This window comes from Odocoileus virginianus, chromosome 16 (assembly GCF_023699985.2).
Source record: "Odocoileus virginianus isolate 20LAN1187 ecotype Illinois chromosome 16, Ovbor_1.2, whole genome shotgun sequence".
In the NCBI taxonomy this organism is placed as follows: domain Eukaryota; kingdom Metazoa; phylum Chordata; class Mammalia; order Artiodactyla; family Cervidae; genus Odocoileus; species Odocoileus virginianus.
Window position 1 is genome coordinate 50,538,562 of NC_069689.1, and position 9,375 is coordinate 50,547,936.

Here is a 9,375-nt window from a genome sequence, read left to right on the forward strand (position 1 = left end):
TAGTTGCAGAAAAAGTGTAGAGAGGAGCAAAAGTGCTCGTGGCTGGGCACCGAACAAGATTAGAGAAATGAGCATGTGAAACAGCCATTTCATCTCGAAGTTATACTTGAAGGAAAATGTCTTTGATTTGCAAGTGATATTGCACAGATGTCTATGTGGAATAACAGATGGGATAAAGAATGCAGAAATGACTGGAATTACTGGAGTAGTTATCACAGAGTGCCAGCCCTTTGACTTGGGATCTGATTTTTCTTTCCCCATAGCATATGAGACAAAGGCAAGTGGAGAAGCGTGGAAAGAAAAGAATACCTAGAATCAGTCGTCTGGATCGTGGAGACCGAGCTGGAGAGTTTACAGTTTACACGCTGTGTGCTGGTCCTCACTTCTGAGGTACAGATGGTGCCATTGACATTGGCAGTTGTTGTATGGAATTAAATGAGACAACATGCAGAATCCTTTTATCAGTTGCAAAGCATTCTTCAAGTGATCAATTTTATGATCCAGTTTCACAAACAGTATTGAAAGTTTCAACAAAGATCTAGTGGAATCTGAGATAGGAATATGGATACCAAGTTCTGCTACATGCTACAGATGGAGCTAACATTAGTCATTCATGGAGAAAGAACAGACAAGCAAGAAAAAGACAAGCTCAGAATTCACTGAAAGTGTATGCAGGCCCTCCAGCAGCAGTCAGCGTGGGAAGAAGCAAGCCAGTCAGGCCACTGTATTTTGTCTCTTAAAATCAGAAGGCAAGAGTTTGTTTCTGTTTTGTAAATAAGTTCATTTGTACCATTTTTTTTTTAGATTCCACTTATAAACGGTATCATATGATATTTATTTCTTTGTCTGACTTGTTTAGTACAACAATCTCTACATCCATCCATGTTACTGCAAAAGGCATTATTTCATTTCTCTCTCTCCTTTTTTATTTTTATTTTTTTGATTCTTAACTCACAGACTTAGAGGACAAACTTATGGTAACCAGGGGGAGGGATAGATTGGGAGTTTGGGATTGACATGTACACACTGCTGTATTTAAAATAGATATTCAACAAGGACCTACTGTATAGCACAGGGAAATCTCAATATTCTGTAATACCCTAAGTGGAAAAAAAAGGAAAAAGAATAGATACATGTGTATGTATAACTGAATCACCTTGCCGCTCACCTAAAACTAACACATTGTTAATTAACTATGTACTGCCTGTGTGCTAAGTCACCTCATTCTTGTTTGACTCTGCGACCCCATGGACTGTAGCCTGCCAGGCTCCTCTGTCCATGGGATTCTCCAGGCAAGAATACTGGAGTCAGTTGTCATGCCCTACTCCAGGGGATCTTTCCAACTCAGGGATGGAACCCATGTCTTCTGCACCGGCAGATGGGTACTTTACCATTACGCTCTGATACAAAATTTTAAAAAATTTTAAAGAAGTAAGGTCTGCAGAGACTGGTCTTCCTTCAGTGTGCCTAGTAGGCAATGTTCAGCCTTGCTAGATCTTACTGATCCTTCCTGGTCCAAATTCAGGTCTCCCTTGTTTTCACATTTCACTGCTTTGCTGAATGATTTGATTGGTAAATTATTCAGTAAAGCAACCATAAATTATTCTATTTCATCAATTTTACAACCTCTGAAGGAAACTGTTCAAAGCATTTTCTTGGTTTCTGCTTGTTGTGTAGTTCAGCCCTCCACCACAAAGCACAACTCTCCTATAAGCTGTACGTGCAGAAAGCCTCTGAGATCAGCTTCAGCCAGTCACCAATGTGACATGAACATCTATTAATAATCAAAAGGCCATGTTCACTGTGTTTGCCTTGGATGATAAATACATACCAGCTGCATGACCTTGGCAATTTATTTAACCTTCCTTTGCCTCAGTTTTCTTATCTGTAATAATGTTGTTGCTTAGTTGCTAAGTCGAGTCCAACTCTTTGTCACCCCGTAGACTGTAGTCCCCCAGACTCTTCTGTCCATGGGATTGTCCGGGCAAGAATAATGGAGTGGGTCGGCATTTCCTCCTCCAGGGGATCTTCCTGACTCAGGGAGCGAACCCATGTCACCTGCATCTCCTGCATTGGCAGGTGAATTCTTTACCACTGAGCCACCTGGGAATCTTCTATCTATAATATAAGGATAATAGTGGCACCAATCTCATAGGAATGTTAAAAAGATTAAATGAATAAATACTTTCATGGTAAGAGTTATATATGGGATTGATAAATTGAAAAAAATACGTTGTTTTTTTTATAGGGGAAATCTATATGAATCTAGAATAACAAACTTTTAAGTGGAGATGAATACATATTAAATTTTAATTGTAAAACAGTATTCCAAGGGTGGTTGTCTCTGAGAGATACAATATACACTGGCCAAAATTCATAGAGCTTTACAGCACAAACAATGAACCATACTGAATATAGAATTGAGAGGCCCAGAATAAAAGCAGATTGGGACAAATGCATTCAACCATATTACAAATGTACGAAACAACCTCACTGAATGGGGTGGGAGGGAAAGTAATGATCTAAGAAACTTTGCAAATGAATAAAATCTGTAAGATTAAAGGCAAAAGAAACTATAACCAAACAGGTATTCTAGTTGATAGGATGGTTTTCTGTGGGGTCAGGTGTTAATAATTCCAATACTGCTATACATGTATACTGGATTAGGACAGGCAAATAAATGGATACAGGATGGAGGGGCTGTTTTTCCCTGTTGGATGAGAAGTGGCATATAAGCAAGGGAGTGGACGTGTGAATGATCCATGTGATAATCTAGCTGGAGATATCAGTATAAAATCGTATTTAGCTTCATAGAGACAGAGATGCTTACATATAGCTGTGTATATATACCCACATATATTTCCCTGTTCTGACAACTGAGAGGGCCTGAACATTATCCCAGCAACAGCATGCACACAGTGCCAAGATCTGGGTTTTTAATGATATTCTCAGTGATGGCTCAGATGGTAAAGAATCTGCTTGCAGTGTGGGAGACCCAGGTTTGATCCCTGGGTTGAGAAGATTCCCCTGGAGTAGGGCATGGCTACCCACTCCAGTATTCTTGCCTGGAGAATTTCATGAGGAGCCTGGTGGGCTACAGTCCATAGGGTCCCAACGAGTCAGACACAACTGAGGGACTAACATTTTCACTTTCTTCCTTCAGTAAAAGAACCAAGGATCCTTGGAGAAGTGGCTGATTCTAGAACTAGGGCAGGAAACTCTCAAGAAATCTCTGGAGCATCTTATAGTACCAGAAACGAAGAACATGGCTTTGAAAAGAAGAGCGATATGGCATGTCAAAAGGAGATAGAAGCCAGGGGAACATTCTCAGAGGCCTGAGCTGAAACTTCATTTGAGCCACAAGATAAATGAAGTAGTATTGGATTATAACCCAAAGTACAAAATAAATATTCATGAGATTATAAACAGATGACTGAATAAATAAAGTTGGGGAAAAGAGACAATCCTTCCCAGAAAGAATTTCAAATAGTCTATAGAGATGGAAGGTAAAATATAACTTCCCAGTCAGTGACATCTTGCCAAAGATGACAGTTTTCTTGAAAGAAGGAAAAAGAATAACTTCACAGGGAGAAGTCTATCAAGTGTGACCTCAGCCAGGCGATCAAAGTCAGTATCAAGAGTTACAAGCCATGCTGACAGTAAGCACCCTCGAGATCATGTGATGAAAATGACTCTGTGGTCTTCCTCCCCAAAATTCATAACCCAAGTCTAATCATGAGAAAGATATCAGACAAATCCCATCTGAGAAACACTCCACGAAATATCTGACTAGTCATTTTCAACACTGCAAAGATCTTAAATAACAAGGAAAGTGAGAGAAACACCCACAGCCGGGAGGACACAGAGTAGACATGATGAATAAACGTAATACAATATCCTAGATGGGATCGAGGAATAGAAAGGGAATACTAGGTAAAAACTAAGGACATGGGGAGTAGAAGGGAGGGAGGGAGGAGAGATGGACATTAATTGCAATAACAGTATGCTGCGAATTAAGGAGAACGGCTGACTCAACCCTCTGCCCCCAAGACAATGAATCAAACAAATCAACTAGCATTTGTACAACTGAAAGGTAGAACCTGAAGAAGTCAGTTACCCTGAGAAGAGAAAGGAAGGAAGTAATAGGGAAATGACTGGGCTTCCCTAGAAAGACAGCTCCTGTGGGGCCACCAAGCAAGCATTGGCCACTCCGGTTGAGACCTCAGCCCATGCCATCAGCCCTGGAGGGAGTGGCAGACATCACGCTGAGTTAATAGGTAAGTGGTGGGACCCGGCATCAGTCTCAGGGAAGATTTCCAGGGGACCCTGAAATCCAGCCTTGGTTGAAAGAGCACCACTGAGCTATTTCAGAGGTGGCGATGGAGACTGGTGAAACCGTGTAGCTTTCAGCACTTGAAGCCCCACGTGGTCTTGCGGCCATCCATCCTGCCATCTTAGCAGACCAGGGTCCGACGATATTGAAGTGGACAAAAGAGAATATGGAGGACTTCCCTGGTGGTCCAGCGGTTGGGAATCTGCCTGCCAATGCAGGGGACACGGCTTCCATCCCCGGTCCAGGACGGTCCCACATGCCACAGGGCATCTAAGCCCATGCTCTACAGCTATTGAGCCTGCACGGTTGAGGCCACGCTCAGCAACAAGAGAAGCCACTACAATGAGAAGCCCGTGCACTGCAACCAGAGAGCAGCCCTGGTCCCTGCAACTAGAGAAACCCTGTGTGCGACAAAGACCCAGCACAGACAAAAAAAGAAAAGAGAGAGAAAATATGGAGGGTTACGTACCAGAGAAAAAGAGAAGAGAAAAAAAAACCCAAACTCATTTGTTGTGTTTTAATACTTGCAACAAACCAGTCTGCAAAATGACATGGAGCCCAATTCGGAAAATCGTGCCAGTTGGAGAAGATCACTGGGGTTAAGTTTACAGCAAAGGCAAGAAATTCCCTCAATTCTTTCTTCTCTCTCAGCTAATTTCTAGGAGTAGAGAAAGAAACAACAGTAATACTGGCTGCCCTCCAGAGACCCAAACTGAACTGGAACCAGTATCACAAGGCAAGGATCTGCCAACTCTGAGGAGGACCCAGCTAATTTCTAGGAGTAGAGAAAGAAACAACAGTAATACTGGCTGCCCTCCAGAGACCCAAACTGAACTGGAACCAGTATCACAAGGCAAGGATCTGCCAACTCTGAGGTGGACCCTGGTCCATAGTTTTCTCAAAAGGAGTTCCTAACTCTAGCTGGAGTTGAAAACCACAAATTTATTTTCTTAATATGAAAGTCCTGATGAGAAGCTGGACCTAGGAATACACACCCAAACATCACTGACCCTTCTATATCAAAGATTACTTGGTATGCAAAAAACATCTTTTACCAAAATGCAGACTGTCCAAGATTTTTTTTTCCTTTTCAAGGAAAAGTACTATAAATAAATAAGGACATCTATTAATATGACACTTGATAGTAGATTGAAGAAGAAAAATATGATCTAAGGATACATAATATTTAGTGTAAATAGATTAAAGAAGAAAGAAATGCTCAAAAATGATTATGTCTCTTGATAAAGTACTAAAATACAGGAGTGGAATAAAACAGCTTTACCATAATAAAGGCCATCTGCTTCTATCTAAAAGCCATATTCATGATAAAATAAATTTGTCAGTTTCATTATTAATATTCTAGAAATTCTATTCTTTCAAAGCAAAGATGAAGTAGCAGCAAGGGTTAGACATATTGAAAACCAAGTGATAAAAATTTCTGGCAGTATGATTTCATAGTTAGATAAAAGAATAAGCTAGGAAACTATTTTAATTAATAAATGTTTGATAGCATAGTAGACAATTAAGTATACACACACATAAACACACACACACACCCACACACCCACACCAATTCTCATAGTGTGGTTGAGATGTAATGAAAAAAATCTCATTTCACAATGCCCATGGAAATATGCAATTATAAGAAATAGCTTTAATGAGAAATCTTTATGAATAACTCAGTAATATTTTACTGAAAGACACAAATAAAGACCTGAATGAAAGAAAATATCATGATCTGAGATGGGAGACACAATGTTTTAAAAGCAACAATTTTTCCAGATCAATTTACATTTCATATGAGTCCAATCAAAACTCCAACCTGTTTTTTCACTTGGAAAAATTGCTGTCACCAGAAAAAAAATGTATGGAGTAAATATAATTTTTAAAATATGTGATGAAGGAGGAGCTATCTTATCAGACAGCAATGTATATTACAGAGGAACAGTACAAAAGTGGTTTGATACTGACACCAGCTAGACACATGGAGAAACTGAACAAAAAAGTCATTTAGTAAATTAGAGAAGTGGTTAACAATTTACACACACACACACACACACACACACACATTTACTCAATACGAGCTTTAGAGGCTAATAATGATTTGGGCAAAGAGACTTTCAGAACATACTTCTAACCAATATAAATACAGCACATGGGCTTCCCAGGTGGCGCTAGTGGTAAAGAACCCATCTGTCAATGCAGGAGATGTAAGAGATGTGGGTTTGATCCCTGGGTCAAGAAGATGCCCTGAAGGAGGACATGGCAACCCACTCCAGTATTCTTGCCTGGAGAATCCCATGGACAGAGGAGCCTGGCGGGCTACAGTCCATAGTGTCGAAAAGAGTTGGGCACAACTGAAGCAACTTAGCAGGCACAAATATATAATCAAATATATACGATTATATCTGAGCCACTTTGCTGTACACCAGAAACTAATACAACTTTGCAAATTAGCTATACTTCAATAAAATACTTTTAAAAAAAAAATTTCCAAGAATTTCTCCCATTTAGGATAACTGGGTGGACAGAGACAGGGTCTGGTGGAAAGAGGTAGATTTAGAAGATAAACCAGGCTCTTCAGCAAGAAAGAATCACTTTTTAAATCTAGCCTACCCTGAACATAGGTGTCATTTGAATCTAGTTGAATGCAATTTATAACCTGACAAATATACTGGAACAAAGGAGTTTTGTTCATTCAAGATAAATGGCCAGAGAGAAGGGCTAACAGAATCTCATAGAAGGCACTGGATTTGGTAGAGAAAGATACTAAGTATTCATTAAAGATTTATCAGTTAATTTAATATCTGTTAGAAAGGACCTATCTGACCAAATGAAAGGACCTATCTGACCAAATGATTCTTACCTCACAGTCTGACCCTCTCAGTCAAATATCAAATGGGGAAGAAGTAAAAATAAAATCAATGTCCCTTTTGAATTTTAACCTAAATATTTTAGATTTTGTTTAATTCTCCTTGTTCTAATTCTTTCCTTGATATTGTGGCAGATACTACATGTCATCTCACTTAAGACATATCCAAATTCCCCTTTTCTAGAAGTTATAAAGCAAAATATTTAAATTCCAGCCTCTTTTGCAGTAAGGATGATCAGGAAACCTGGATATTGCCCACAAAATTCAAGGAGACATTCCTTGGCAGCAGGGGAAGAGGGAGGAGGGATTTGCTATTTTCTTTTTTGTTTGCATATACTTTTTATTTTGTATTGGAGTATAGCTGATTAATAACAATGTAATATTAATAGTTTCAGTGATATTAAAAGATTCTTTACCACCAAGCCACCAGGGAAACCCTTTCTAATCTATAAGATGGGAACAATGCCTACCCCACTGAGCTACCTAGAAAGTTGGAGAGAATTCTTTACATGATAATGACCATATTCATGTTAATATATGGTACTTTTCCTATTTTCTTAACTCTGATTTTTGCAGTACTATTTGCCTTATTTTTCAAGTCATCTAAGGAAATACGTAAAAAATGTTTTAGTAGGTAAATATCATTTTTTAATGCAGTTTATTAGTAACCACAATTTCAGCAAAGCCCTCTCATTTACTCTTTTCATATTATTTGGCACAAGAAAAAAATTAGCATTACTCAAAATGTCCCATTTGTATGACTGAGGACTCATGGTCAATATGGAAATATGTTTATGATGATGCATTATGCTTTCCATGTCTTCAGTTCTTTATCTTTTCACTGAACTGAAACCCCAAGTCTTTCCTCCAGCACTACAAAGACAAAAGCGATACATCCAAAATCCTAAATGTATCCCCAGGTAATTTCCTTCTAGAAATGTCTAAGCCTTTCTGGGGGAAAAAAAAAAAAAAAAAAACCCTTGAAACAGCATGGAGTTCTCAATACTGCTCTCAATACCCATTTCCTAACAAAGGTGTCAGGAAGTCAAATGAAGTTGCCAGAGAGCGTATTGGAAGTGTGAACAGTGCGGGAGAAGACAGACAGGTAGATTAAAATGTAATCCTAATGATCTACCTATAGGACTGTATTTGGGTGAGCTTTCAAATTATCACCAGTTATGAAAAAAGCAGAACCCAAAGCAGTTTATCTATGTTTGTGTGTGTGTGTGTGTACGCGCCAAAGTAATACACCTGGGGATTTTCTTTTTGATTGTAGAGAGATCAAACTTAGTTCAAGTCGTGGGTAATTCTAGCATTTTCCAATACACAAGATATTTTCTTGCCTCCCACACAATGTCTGAAGTAGATACACCACAGGTAGAAATGGCCCTCGCACGCAGTAGGTATCATTAATGTTGGAAAATACCGGCTACCCCTCTGAGCACAGTATTTCAAAGAAACAACTTCAAACCATGCAATCTAAAGTTTCCAGCGCCGCTTTGAAGTTACTTTCTATTTGTTGTTATCGCTGAAGCAGAAAGCCTGCAATAAATCATTTTTGCTATTTATCTGACTTCTGTTCAGGGGAGAAAATATGTGCAATCAGTGACTTTGAACACCACAGTGTTGGTATTCCAGGTGAAATCTCTTTGATACACCTCAAGCGAGTGAGGAAGAGAATGCAATAAAGAGTATAAATAAACCCGAGTCTTCATTGACCGGCTTGTTCAGACAGCGTGGGGCATGGCCCACCTCCCTGGGGATGATGGCTCACGGCACAGGGCTCTTGTCCTCCTGAGGGTTCTCTAACCTCCTAAAGAACTGCCACACTGTGCAGTGTTTTCTCTGGACTAAAAATGTTTTCCTGCACCTTAAGTCACAAAAGCCTTAGAGAAAAAAGACACTGACCCCAAAACTGAATTCCTTTGCAATTCCTCACTCACAAGAAAAGGCTCTCTTCGTGAAGGCATTTTGAGGAAGGGAGACAATGGGGTCACCAACACCCCCTGCCCACCCTTAGGACATGGTAGCCCTGCTCATCCCATGCATGAGGGGAAAATGATGGCTGGGGGTCCAAAGGGCATAGATACAGAACTGACTCTGCCACTTGTTTCCTTTGGGTTTTCCCTCCTACTTCCTCTCTCTGAGGCGTGGTGTCACTCTAATCAAA